This window comes from Solanum verrucosum, unplaced genomic scaffold (genome assembly GCF_900185275.1).
Source record: "Solanum verrucosum unplaced genomic scaffold, falcon-dt-bn FXZP01000188.1, whole genome shotgun sequence".
Classification (NCBI taxonomy): Eukaryota; Viridiplantae; Streptophyta; class Magnoliopsida; order Solanales; family Solanaceae; genus Solanum; species Solanum verrucosum.
Genome location: NW_026020409.1, coordinates 692,551 through 707,387, shown reverse-complemented (window position 1 = coordinate 707,387; position 14,837 = coordinate 692,551). Strand labels below are relative to the sequence as shown.

Here is a 14,837-nt window from a genome sequence, read left to right as displayed (position 1 = left end):
AGATACATTAAATAAGAAAATGTTGCCCATAAGATTTTAAGTTTGAGATTGATACATTATTGTTTGATAATTGTTATGTATCAGATATATTTAGTATAAATTTGAATTTACGTATCATAACAAAAAAATTAGTGTATGATACATTATTATTTATGTATCTTATTTTGTTTGAGAAATACTATATTTTAAAATAAAAAAAAATACATTATACATGTAATTGTTTCAAAATAGCTTCTTTTATGTGTGTGTGATAAATAACACAAAGTTTATGTATCAAGTACATTTCTATTGAACATGATAAACACTAATCAAAGATTCAACAACATTAGAGTTATGTATCAATACCTTACATATGAACATTATACATTGCATAAAACAAATGTTATTGTAGCAGTGATGTATTATATCAATGATAACACTAACAAAGACTAATTTAAGACTCAAAATAAACGAGATACATTAAAAATCTGTATCTTTGATAGTGATGGCCGTGCTATAGTAGATCCAACTTTTTTCTTCTTTTTTTTTTGGACGTTTTTCAATAGTAGAAACATTAAAAGAAAATAAATATTTTTCAAGAAAAATTTTCAACGACAATATGATTAACTAAAATTGCAAAGGTTCAATAAGATTTCAATGAGGGCAGGGGGCGGAGGTAATTTTATTATTATTTTTTAAGATGAAAAATTAAAAAATATTAATAAAAGAAATCGAAAATTGAAGTGATGGAAAGAAATCTACCTCTTGAATAATTTGAAATCATTAATTGGAAATAGAAAAGATTTGAAATTCAAAAATAGATTAATTGATAAACTTGAGAGAGATCTTTTAAAAATCAAAATGAATTCGAAATTTGTAACTGCTAAAGAAGTGGAGAGAATTTAGGGATAAAATGGAGGAGTGAAATGGGGAGTGGGAAACATGGGTGTAGGCTGAAAATAGGAGTAAAATATTTATGTATCTGAAAAATTTTATGAATTGGGAGAATTAAGGGATTTTTGAAATTTTAAAAAAAGGTAGGGATAAATGGATATTAAGGTAAGTAAATGTGTGTATACAAGTAATTTTCCCTATTTTTATTTGGGTTTGGGCTTGTTATGAGACATTAGTACCATTTGGTATTTGATATTTTCTGAATATCGAATTGCTTACTTAATGAAGGTCATATATCAACATGTCAAGTACTCATTAGTATAAGTCCAAAGAGAAAGTTAAATAATAAACATAAACAACCCAAATACATGTCTTGTAGTTCTATCAATTTATTTTTCTTGATGTCTTCTTACTTATTTATCTTTTATTATATCGTGTATCCACATAAAAAAATAGAAATAATTGGAGAAATATTATTAACTTTGTAATACAATCAACTACAACTTCAATACGGTATTACCTAATCCCATACCAAATCGAAATTCAATTATCGATTATTGAATTACAGAACCAAAATTTAAAATTTTGATATTTGTACTTACTTTTTAACTATCAATTACTGATTTACTGAACTCAAACTTTAATAATCTCGAACCGAATGTCGAACGCTCACCACTAGTCATCAGTCATTTTATTATAATAATAAAATGTTTATCACGCGCGCTTTATCTTTTTTTGACCAGATCTTGAAATATTTATTTTATTTTTTACTTACGTGATTACAAGTTACAACTGCTCTTCCATGTCATATTTTAATACTTTTTACCTATTCTTGTGTTCATATTATGTCAGGCTCAGAGGCGAATCTAGGATTTTTCGAACATGGGTGCACCAAGTAAAATGTATTGAAGTGAGAATTGATCCTTAATCCTCAAGGTCAAAAGGTCAACATTTAACCATGTGGACCGTTTAGACTTCTTGAAGTATGGGTGCAAGAATATAATATTATACAAAATCTTAAAAAATATACATATAAAATATCTAATTTTACGAAGAGACCACGGGTGCGATTGCCCTTTTTTTAGGCTCTAAATTCGCCACTGGTCAGGCTAGATAACCGGTGGCGAAGCCGTCAGGGACACCCTTTGTAAAAAAAATAATACTCTATATATATAAGTAAAACTAGTAAATTACTTGTGCTTCGCATAGGAATTTCATATCACGAAATTTATAAAATAATACTTCAAATCTATCAGGCATTAAAACTAAAACAATATATTTTCTTACATACAAGATTATATAGTAACAAACATTAATAATGTAAAGGAAAATGAAAATTATTATATCTTATCATTTATCCTTATCAACATAAGTATAAATTAATGATTGTAAAAATACATACAAGGATCTGTAACATAAGTAATGGTGTCAGTGAGCCACTCAATAGGAGCAAAATACACAAAAAATTAATTGTGAAGACGAAGAAGAAGAAGAAGAGGAGGAGGAGGAGGTTCATAATTATCGTTGTTTTAAAATGAGAGGAAATCCCTCTACATATAGACAATAAAGGGTAGTGTGAACATATATTTATTGTGCCTTATCAGAAATATTACAACTATTTGAAAAAGTTGCAACCCTTCGGAAAGATCACAACCTTTCATAAAAGTCACAATTTTTCATAAAAGTCGCAACTCTTTATTAAAGTCACAACTTTTCATAAAAGTCGTAACTTTTCATAAAAGTCACAATTGTTCATAAAAGTCGCAACTCTCCATTAAAATCACAACTCTTCATTAAAGTCCCAACTTTTCATAAAAGTCACAACTTTTCATAAAAGTCACAACTTTTAATGAAACTTTTAATGAAAGGGGAAGACTAGTTTTGAAAATAAATAAATTAATAGGGAATTCTGGGTTGTGGTGGCGCCACGTAGGTGGGCCTAAGGTTTATATATGAAATAATTAAATAACATAATTTAGACATTCTTGACACAATCGGTTGTTGTAACCCAATGATTTTAGGTGCTTTGAATGGGTTTTAGATGTCTTGAATGAGCTAGTGATTACATTTTTGAACTTCACTAGTAGTATTTTCCCCCCTTTTTAAACAAACCTTTTGTTATGCAATTTTTGAACACCCTTCTTGAAATTTCTAACTCAGCCACTTTAGCTAACACTTTGAAGAAAAGAACTGTTAGTTTTCTAAACATTAGATGAAAATTTCATACTTGGTTACAATGATATTTATGTGAAATATAATATAAGTAACTAATAAAAGTTAATTTCATCCGTGGTTATTCATGTTTTTAAATTTGCCTACTAAATTACTCTCCTAATTGACATTTCATGTCACATTAAACACTTCTTAAATAAATAAATTGTAACGACTGGGTTTCGTCGTTATAGAAAAGCCAATGGAGAAAAATTTTAGGTCGGAAAACTTTTTCGTAGTAGTTGGATTTTTCTAACCTAGTCCAGATTTGGACGAAATCAGAGTCATTAAGGTGTAGGGAAATATGGTAACAATCGGGTGAGTTAATTATGATTTTGATGACATAAGTAATTAGATAATTCGTTAAGGAATCCGTACGACTTTACGGAATTGAATTCGGGCGAGTAGAACTCTCGAAATCGATCTTAGCGTGAACGTTATTTTCTGAGCGTCGTTGATTAAGGAAGTGTTATGAAATGGGGATAAATCGGAATTGTTAAAATAGCTCACTGTTTCATGCAACCAGCCTTGGCGGGGATTTTGGTCGCTCTAGCAGGGTGGTGGTCGCTATGGCGTGCCAGACGCGACTTAAAGTCGTAAATAAACCCCTAAACGTATTTATTCTGCACTTTTCGACTTTTAGAGCTAAGGAATGACCCCATACGACTTCTTGACAGTTTTTCACCATTCTTGAGGCTAAAGGTAAGCTTTTCACTCCCCGAATCCATTTTTCGATCCGTAGAACGTAATAAAATGAGTAATTAATGATGGGGGAGGGTTTTGATCAAGATTCTATGGTGGAAACAACCCTAATTGAGATAATGGATTTAACTTAGGGTTCATAGAATTGTTAGTAATTCGGGTAATTAGTGATTGTTTATTGATTCCCGTATTATATTGATTGTTTGTAGACGAAGAACAAGCGGAACGAATCCGAAAAGGGAAGGATCAAGTTTCTTAGGGTTTCAAGCTTGTTTCGAGGTAGGTGATGGTTGTGATTCTATGATTGTGTGATGTATGTTTGTTCTTGTTTCATTATGATACTTGCATGCATTTGAATGTTGCATTATTAATCACACTTGATATAAATGAGATAGATGAATGATGATTGCCAAGAAATCATGACTTAAATGTATGATCTTGAGGATGTACTTATGATTGTGATTGTGATTGTGATTGTGGTGTATTGAATGGATCGATTGCCACGTTCCGACCTAACTAACTTGGATCGGTTGCCATATTCCGGCATAACTATGGGATCGGTTGCCACGTTCCGACATAATTATTGAATCGGGTACCACGTTTCGGTATGCTAACTGTTTGGGTTTGGGTTCCATGAGAGGACCAATGATTTGATATAATTGTGTATCTTGAGAAATGTGAAGTTGTTCGTTGTTAGTAAATGTTGATAATATTGTATATGTTCGATATATGGATGTGATTATATTGTTGTGATGACTTATGTATGTTGCATTTAGTGGGATAACCGCGTGACCTTACCAGTACACTGTGGTTGTGTACTGTATTGCACTTGCTCTTATTTTTGTTGAGTATAGGGAATCTTCAAGCGGTTACTGACAGACCTCGCTTAGGAGATCAATGATCGTTCGAATTCAAGGGTGAGCCAATTCTTTCGGGCTGCCATGGGTTTTTTTTTCGTTTATGTCCACCATTTCCGGACTTAGACTATGTTCTAACTAGTTCATTAGTTCATTAGATTGGGGTTGCATCCCTTCTTGTTTAGACTTGTTGAACTTTAGATGTTCTGGTACATTGACTTTCAGGTTCTAGGTTATTTCTTCTGCATTGTTTAGTTCGTTGTTAGACTTTTGTTGGAGTTTATGGGAACTCCCTATTTCTTTCCTTAGTCTTAACTGGTTTCATATAAGTAAATGCCTTAGTTTTTAGATTAGTTGCTTGGTTTGGATTGTAGTAGTGGTTCTCCCACCGGAGGATTAGTGTGGGTGCCAATCACGACGATGTGGGTCGTGACAAAGTTGGTATCAGAACCTATGTTCGTTGATCTTAATGTACCAAAACGAGTCTAGTAGAGTCTCGCGGAACGGTACAGAGACACGTTTACTTTTCTTCGAGAGGCTATAGGAATTTAGGAAATCTCTCTATTTTCTCTTTCTCCTTTCGTGCTATAACTTGATTCCAATTGGTATCTGTCGATTCAAATTGGTATCTAACCTCTTTCACTCTTCTGTCCGTAGATGGTTAATACTAGATACAACGGCGTCAGGCCCGTAGCTTCCGTCAATGCTCCAGCTGAGGAACGGTCGAGGCAGAGGTAGAGGAAGAGCTAGGGGTAAAGACCGTGAAAAAGTAGCACTTGCTGGGAATGGAGCTCTTGTTGAGAATGCCCCTGTGAATGAGAATCCTCTTGCGCATCATGAGGAGATTGAAGAGGAGAATGTTGATATTGAGAATGTTGAGGATGTGGGACATGAGGAAGAGGTGCAGACTGAGACTACCGATGTTCCCCCCATAGACCAGTGTTAGCTCGACAAATCATGTCATTTTTTAAAGGGTTGGTTGGTCCTGGAGTGCTTCCTTCGGTTCAAGCAACTCAAGCTCCTACAATCCTCATGTTGCTAACACTGCGCCCAAGGTGGGTGGGACTAGAGGTAACGATGCTTTCTTCCGTCCTTTGTTGGGTTCTGTTATGACTGGTAATGAGCATGAAATGTTGACTAAGTTTTTGAAGCTAAAGCCTCATGTATTTCTTGGTTCTGAGAGTGAGGATGCTTATGAGTTCATCTTAGATTGCTATAAGAGGCTTCATAAGTTGGGAATTATCCATCAGCATGGGTTGAGTTTGTGTCCTTTCAACTTCAAGGTGAGGCTAAGCAGTGTTGTAGAGCTTATATGGAATGGAGATCTTCTACTTTACCTCCACTTACTTGGACCAAGTTTCATGCTCTGTTCTTGGAAAAATATGTGCCTAGAACTTTGAGAGACGTAAGAAAGATGAATTTATGGCTTTGGAACAAGGGAGTATGTCTGTGGCTGCTTATGATGCCAAGTTCCATACTTTGTCTGGATATGCTACTTAATTGGTGACTACTGAGGAGGAGAGCATCCGCTTATTTATTAGGGGACTGAATTTTTAGTTGCAAGTATTATCTATTCATATGACTTCTGCAGGGAGGAGATTTAATGAGGTAACAAATTATGTTAAGAAAGTGGAGGGGCTGAAGCAACACGGTCAGGCTAAGGCATTGGCAAAAAGGGCCAAGATTTCAGGCAACTTTCAAGGTTCTTATTCCAGAGGCTCAAGGAGGCCAACGCTGGCAGCCAAGCCAATTCAGTCCGCCATGCCCGCCTCTACAGGTAATTACTCGGGACCACCATCTTATAATTTTCAGACCATCTTTTGATCGTACTTGCTACAATTGTGAAGAACTTGGGGATATGATGAGAGATTGCCCCCACCCACGTGTATTCGATGTCGCGCAGCAGCCTTCTAGAGCTGTGGTACTCGCTGGGAACGAGAATAATGGTCGAGGGCGTCCACAAGGTGGATGAAGAAATAATCAGCGAGGTCGTGGAGGTAGAGGAAATTGCAACAGAGGTAGGGGTAATGTGCAACCAGACAGGGAAGTGGCTCGTCAAGATGATAGGGCGCAATGTTATGCTTTTCTGGGCAAGAATGAGGCAGAAGCGTCTGACGCGGTGATCACATGTACTATTCTTGTCTGTGATCGGATGGCTAATGTTTTATTTGATCCGGGTTCAACTTATTCATATGTATCGGTGAGATTTTCCTCAGAATTTGATATGATTTGTGATATTCTTGATGCCCCTATTCATGTTTCTACCCCAGTTGGATAGTCAATCATAGTTACCCATGTCTATCGTGCTTGTCCTATTTGTTTTATGGGTTTTCAGACTTGGACTGATTTGGTGATTTTGGATATGACTGACTTTGACGTAATCTTAGGCATGACTTGGTTGTCCCCCTATTATGTTGTGCTTAATTGTAATACTAAGTCTGTAAATCTAGAAATTCCAGGAAGGGAAAAAATTAGAGTGGGAAGGGTGTACAAGCCTAAGAAAGCTAAGATTATATCTTCCATTCGGGCTAGTAAATTAGTAGAGCCGGGTTGTTTGGCTTATTTGGCTCATATTAGGGATTTTGAGATTGAAGCTCCATCCATTGAGTCTATTCCTGTGGTGTCAGAATTTAGAGAAGTGTTTCCTAGTGACTTGCTTAGTATGCCTCCGGATAGGTATATAGATTTTTGCATTGATTTAGAGTTTGGTACTCGTCCCATTTACATCCCTCCATATCGCATGGCTCCGACAGAATTAAGAGAGCCTAAGGCTCAAATCCAAGAGCTTCTTGATAAGGGATTTATCCTCCCTTGTGCTTCCCCATGGGGTGCTCCAATTTTGTTCGTTAAGAAAAATGATGGTAGTATGAGAATGTGTATAGACTACCGGCAATTGAATAGGTTCACTATTCGAAACAAGTACCCTTTGCCTCGAATAGATGATCTCTTTGACCAATTGCAAGGTGCAACAGTTTTCTCTAAGATTGATCTAAGATCCGGTTACCATCAATTGAAAATTAGGCCTGAGGATGTGCCTAAGACGACATTTAGAACTCGCTATGAGCACTATGAGATTTTGGTTATGTCTTTTGGTTTGACCAATGTGCCTGCAGATTTCATGAGTTTAATGAATGGGGTGTTTAAGCCATTTCTTGATTCTTTCGTCATAGTCTTTATTGATGATATTTTGGTTTATTCGAAAAGTGAGGAAGAGCATGCCGACCATCATCATATTGTTTTGGGTATTCTTGGGAAGCAAAGATTGTATGCTAAATTTCTAAGTGCAAAATTTGGTTGACTTCGATTACATTTTTGGGACATGTAGTTTCAAAAGAAGGGGTAATGGTAGACCCTCAAAAGATTGAGGTAGTTAAGAAATGGGTTCGGCCTAGCTCTGTGACGGAAGTTAGGAGTTTTGTGGGGCTCGCTAGCTATTATCGTCAATTTGTGAAGAATTTTTGCTTCTATTGCCACTCACTTAACTAATTTGACCAAAAAGGAGATACCATTTGAATGGACTGAAAAATGTGAGGAGAGCTTCCAAAAGCTCAAGACTCTCTTGACCACCACGCCTATTCTAGCATTATCAGTTGAAGGTAAATAATTTATTATTTATTGTGATGCTTCACATTTTGGTTTGGGTGATGTGTTGATGCAGGATAAGAAAGTAATAGCTTATGCCTCGTGTCAATTGAAGGTGCATGGGAGGAATTATCCAACACATGATTTAGAGTTGGCCGCAGTAGTGTTTTCTCTTAAGATCTGGCGACATTACCTCTACGGTGTTAAGTGTGAGGTATTTACTGATCATCGTAGTTTACAACACGTGTTCACTTAAAAGGACCTGAATTTGAGACAACGAAGGTGGATGGAGTTACTTAAAGATTATAATGTGACCATTCAATACCATCCAGGCAAGGCTAATGTGGTGGCAGACGCTTTGAGTCGAAAAGCAGTGAGTATGGGTAGTTTAGCTTGCTTAAGTATAACCAAGAGACCTTTGGCTAAGAAATTCAGACCTTAGAGTCTAAGTTCATGTAGTTGGGCATCTCAGAAAGTGGGTGTTAGCTAGCATTGAAGTAAGGGCCACATTCATTGATGAGATCAAGGCCAAACAAATTGAAGATGAAAATTTGGAGGAGCTTAGAAAGAAGACTGCGATTGGTAAGGCACAAAAGACCACTCTTGATGCGGATGGTGTGCTCAATTTTAAAGAGAGAATATGTGTTCCTAGAGTAGATGACTTGATTGAGAAATTGTTGGCAGAGTCTCATGGTTTGCAATATTCTATTCATCCGGGTGTGACCAAGATTTGAAGCGAGTTTATTGATGGTCGGGTATGAAGAAGGACATAGTGGAGTTTGTGGCGAAGTGTCAAAATTGTTAACAAGTGAAGTATGAACATCAAATGCCTGCAGGTTTGTTTCAAAGAACGCCAATTCCGGAATGGAAGTGGGAAAGAATAGCCATGGATTTTGTAGTTGGTCTTCCCAAGACCTTAGGGAGGTTTGATTCTATTTGGGTAGTAGTTGATAGATTGACTAAATCAGCCCATTTCATTCAGGTGAGAATAGATTATAATGCTGAACAATTGGCTAAAGTTTATGTGAAAGAGATAGTGAGATTGCATGGGGTGCCCCTCTCTATCATCTCAGACCGTGGTACCCAACTCACATCTATGTTTTGAATGAAATTACATGATGAATTGGGCACACAACTCACTTTTAGTACAGCCTTCCATCCACAGACAGACGGGCAATCAGAGAGGCTATTCAAGTGTTAGAAGACATGCTGAGGGCATGTGTGATTGACTTTGGAGGGCATTGGGATAAGTTCTTACCTTTGTGTGAATTTTCTTATAACAATAGTTATCACTCCAACATTGATATGGCACTGTTTGAGGCACTCTATGGGAGGGGATGTAGATCACCCATATGATGGTTTAGAACTGGAGATGTGAAACCTTTGGGGGTTGATTTAGTGAAAGATGCTCAAGATAAGGTGGGGCAGGAGATGTGAAACCAGAGTAGATAGAAGAAGTATGTGGATGATACGCTCAAATTACACCTCCATAAAGAAGTATAAGTGATTGTTATCAAGTAAAGAACCCAACTTGGAGGTTGGGGTCGATCCCACGACGAATATGGTTTAGACTTAATCTTAACTTACGATTATATTCTTTTAGTCAACGTATTTCCAAAACAAGTAAGTAAGGGGGGGGGGGAGGGTTGTGAAACAAATTCTTGATTGTAGTTAAGTAACAAGTGAGCAAGATTCCAACTTTGTTGTTATCAAGTAACTAGGGTGTACGTGTTCCCCATAAGCTCATAACGCGGTATTCCTAATAATAGTAATCCTCTCCTAGTGTATTACATGCAAAATGATAAGTTAACTATCTCCAATTCCTTGGTCCGATAACTAGAAAATTTCACCCCGCACCTTGGTCCAGCTACGTGTGTATAATTTACTAACCCTTATCTTTACCTCATATTAGACATCACATCAATGTATGACTTAGTCTATACCCTCACACCAATTGACATTAGACTATTAAATAGTATCACACTAAATCTATGTCTGTCATGCCCCAAACTCGAGGGGCGCAACTGGCTCCTAATGCCAAAACTCAGGCCCGAGCCGACCCTGCTGAACCATTTCCTACTAGCGCATGGCAGCCACACGCAATCAAGAAAACAAACAAGTATATTTCGGCTTAAAACTAAGCCCTCGGCCGGCAAGGCCCCTGTCAACTGATCTATAAAAGAAACAACTACTCCCAGGAGATCATATAACTAAATAGCCAACTAGCACAGAATTCCTGATTAGGCCGTTGAGGCCACCATGATATCTATACCAAAACTAAAAGCAGGTATATATCAATACAATACATCAAACAACTCACAAGCTTCAACAAACCAACAACATAGGCCAGTATGGCCATAACGTAGCTATACACCCCACACACTAGTCTGCAAGCCTCTAAGATTAGTAAAGATTAGCGCGACAGGGCCAGCCTACCCATAATGATATATACAACAATAGGTAACAAACCTTCGAACTCTGGCATCTCCAGAAGAAAGGGGCTAGCCAACTAGATAAAAGTCAATCCTGCTGCTGAGGAGGTCTACTCGGTCGTCTGTCAGGACCTGCTTGCATGAATGCAGCGCCCCCAGGAAATGGGGTGTCAGTACGAAATAATGTACAAAGTATGGAAGGCAATAGACATGAAGAGGTATCCTGATATACTAGAATAATCTGATAAATAAATCAAGGATAAGATAAGTGTACTGACCTACTCCTAAATATAAACTTATCAAAAATAATAAAACAACAACCTAACCAAGCCCCCATAAGCTGCTCGGCAGGTACAAACAGCACACAAGACCACCCACTCAGGCTCACATAAGCCCGAAAGGTGTCAATCAACCTATATACCCCTATCAATAGTCCCCTAGCCCCGTAGGCAGTCACATAGTTCTTTTAGAAATTAATATATCCCCGTAGGCAACACATAGCTCTCTTAGGCTTCAACATAGCTTATAGACAACTCATAGCCCTCTTAGGCAACAACATGGCCCTGTAGGAAACACATATCCTTCTTAGGCGTCAATATAGCCCTATAGGCAACTCATATCCCTTCTGGGCATCAATATAGCCACGTAGGCAACTCATAGCCCTTTTAGGCATCCATATAGCCCTGTAGGTAGAACATAGCCCTTCTAGGCATAGATCATATTCCTGCAGCTAACCACAATAGCCCCAAGGGCAACAATAACAATCCAATCGCTAAAAGTGAGCAAATTAGTTATAAGCAACCTATACAAATAGCCTCTAAGTCGTGTCCAACATAGGGACGCTACTAACTGAATAAGAATCCCGACAAGGGAGGATTATATCAACTCGAGCAGCCAACAATCAACAATAATGGCTACAAGTGTAACAAGGAGAACAATCCAATTACAATGCTCCTAAGCTTTAAGGAAACATGCCATAAGTAGGGAATAGACTTAACATACCTTTCCAATGAACGCTCGAAAGACCGTAGTTCCTTAAAAAAAGTTGTTCCTTATGTCCTAAGCTTCACAATCACTATATATACACAACTGAAATGCACCTATAAACAGTTCATAATTAATCTTAAATCGACAGATTTTCCATATTGCCCCAACTTATCGAAACGTCCGTAGACATTCATAAAAACAACCATAAAAGGGTCCCGAGATGATTACCTTAGTTAACCAAGTGTATACCTTGAAGAAACACCAATAACTACAAATTTATATCTTCAAAAACTAGCTCCAAACGCAGCTAATAGGAGGGAAAAACGATTGCCACGTGTAGAGATCGCGTTTCTAGGCACGGGGGCAACTTTTAATGGTAGAAATCGTCAAAAACCAACCTTCAATATGCAAGAACTCCATAGGAACCATCTCTTAAGCTTTCTTTCTGGTTTGGAAGTGAAAAGAAATGTTTTCATTGCTTAAAATGTTGAGTAAACCAACATACCACATTTTTGACCCGACCCGGATTCTGCCCCGACAATTAGTAGTAAAATCCTGATAACGTTTTACTCCGATGTCGGTTGGATACATGGTTTTGTGCGTTGTAAACTAGACTCGTAGGGCTTCGATTTAATGGGTGATAAGCCTTCTAACTCTTTATATATTGGGAGAAAACATCCAAGACATTTGACCCAAATTTTAGAGAAATCTTTAAAAAGGAACTTACGATAACTTTCGCCAACTTTTATTTTGCCACTTACCTAACTTCAAAAATTGAGATACAACCCTTGAACACTCAAAATATGACATACCACATCATTCTTAATTTATTACTCACCCTTCTTGTCTTTCCATGAAGATACAAGTTAATTTAGACGTTTTGAAAAGTCGGGGTATTACATCTATGTTGATAATTCTTTTCTTATTAACTACCTCCTTGGTCCGCCAAATAGCTACAAGGCGAGTTCTAACGTTTGCAACCGTTAAAAAGACTTCTAAACGAAAGAATTATCAATGCATGCAACAACACTATTCAAGAATTACTTAGTTACTATTCATACTTTGTTAATCGTTCATGGTTCCCACAATCCTAGTTGTGAATTTAGTTACCCATAGTAGCAAGAACACAATTCATATTTTTAGATGAAGAAATCATGAACTTACTTAATGAGAAGAATAAACCTAGAATCTCAACTTGAATTTCAAAGCCAAAATCTTCAAAATAAACTTAGGAAATCAAGAAATTGCAAGTTAATCTCCCAAGCTAAAAACTAGAACTAAAATAATAAGATCTAACCCCAAAAGAAGAAGAAAAGAATCTTAAAAAGTATCTCCTATCAATGACCTCCCAAATAATTATTTCTATGAACTGTTTATAGATATAGAAAATCTTAAATAAAATAATTGAGCTAAAAACAAATAAAGAAATCAAAACCCGGAAGGAATTTGTGTTGCCGCCGCCTTCAATTGAGAGTTGGTCTCTTAATGGCTGCCACATGTCATACAAGCAGCCAACTTGAATCTCTTGGATGAAATTCTATGCTAGCGTTTGACCATAGATTAACAAATATTATTTGGGTGAAAATTTGGATGAAATTTCACCATGTGTTTGACCATAGTATTTGAAAAATATATTTCATTTTTTTAGAAAAATAATGATTTGTACCTATAAGTTTTAAAAACTATCAAAACTAACCATAAATTTGTATTACAAGTCAATTGGATCTTCGTTGCAACAAATAACAAGTGGTGTCCATGACGCTAGAGCAATGTGGTAGTTTGGAGTGAGTGCAACAAGAATCATTCCATACATCGTGAAGTAGACAAAACACATGATTTTGTTACCCTGAGCCGATTGTTTATCATTTTCATCAATAACCATATCATTACTTTCATATTTCATCGCTACTTTGGTGTTCACGTAGAAAAATAAGTAATACAACGCAACAACTACTATAAAGGGTGTTTTTGTAAAAGATAAAAGTTTGGTGTAAAATTTCAATTTTCAAAAGATCCCAAATAATGAGATTTGGCCCAAATACTAAAAAAAACTAGTATTTAGGAATTTGGGATATTTACCTAAAATAGTTGCCAAATAATGGTAAATTGTATGGACAAACACTATTTATCAATTTTTCCCCCAAATATTATTTGGGAAATCTATGGCAAAACGGGACCTACATATAACCAACTTTATATATAAATATATTATTATATTAAATTTAATCCATTAAACTGTCTGCTTGATTTCCTTCTTCAACCTTTCATTTTTAATTTGTTTTAGCTCCAAACTTCTTTATTTTTCCACCAATTTAATCCTACAAATAAAATATAATATTTAGCACAATTCATAAAATCCAAGCTCAAAAAGGACAAATATAAATAATAAATATGAGGCAAATAATGATTAAAATATGTATTTTAGCGTCACATCAGTGGACCATAAGGTAAGAGACATGGCGTTTCAATCCGGTGAAATTGTTCTTCTTAAGGTATCACCCATGAAAGGGTGATAAGATTTGGTAAGAAAGGCAAGCTAAGTCCTAGATACATTGGTCTATTTGAGATTCTTGAATGTGTGGGCCGTTAGCGTATAGATTGGCTTTACCTCCTAATCTATCAGGTGTTCATTTGGTATTTCATGTGTCCATGTTGAAGAGATATCATAGTGACGGGGATTACATCATTAAGTGGGACTCAATTCTGTTAGACAATGACCTTCAATATGAGGAGGAACAGATTGCAATTCTTGATCGTGATGTGCGCAAGTTGAGGACCAAGGAGATTAAGTCCGTGAAGTTTCAATGGAACATTGTCCAGTTGAGGAAGCTACATGGGAAACCAAGAGGGACATGCGAGAGAAGTATCCCCAATTGTTCGTCGATTTAGGTACTACTTCATTCCTTTCTTAGCCTATTTTCCCTAAGTTTGTCACTCGGGGACGAGTGATGGGTAAATTGGTATCTATTGTAACGACTGGGTTTCGTCCTTATAGAAAAGCCAACGGGAAAATTTTTTGGGTTCAGAAAACTTTTTCGTAATATTTGGATTTTTCCAACCTAGTCTAGATTTGGACTAAATCGGAGTGATTAAGGTGTAGAGAAATCTAGTAATAATCGGGTGAGTTAATTATGATTTCGATGACATAAGTAGTTAGATAATTCGTTAAGAAATCTGTACGACTTTACAGAAT

General features: G+C 36.5%; 1 pseudogene; it reads left to right on the top strand.

The window, feature by feature from the left end:
• The first annotated feature begins 4,307 nt into the window (after window positions 1-4,307).
• On the top strand, window positions 4,308-14,556 carry LOC125840597 (uncharacterized; annotated as a pseudogene).
• The last annotated feature ends 281 nt before the right edge of the window (window positions 14,557-14,837 follow it).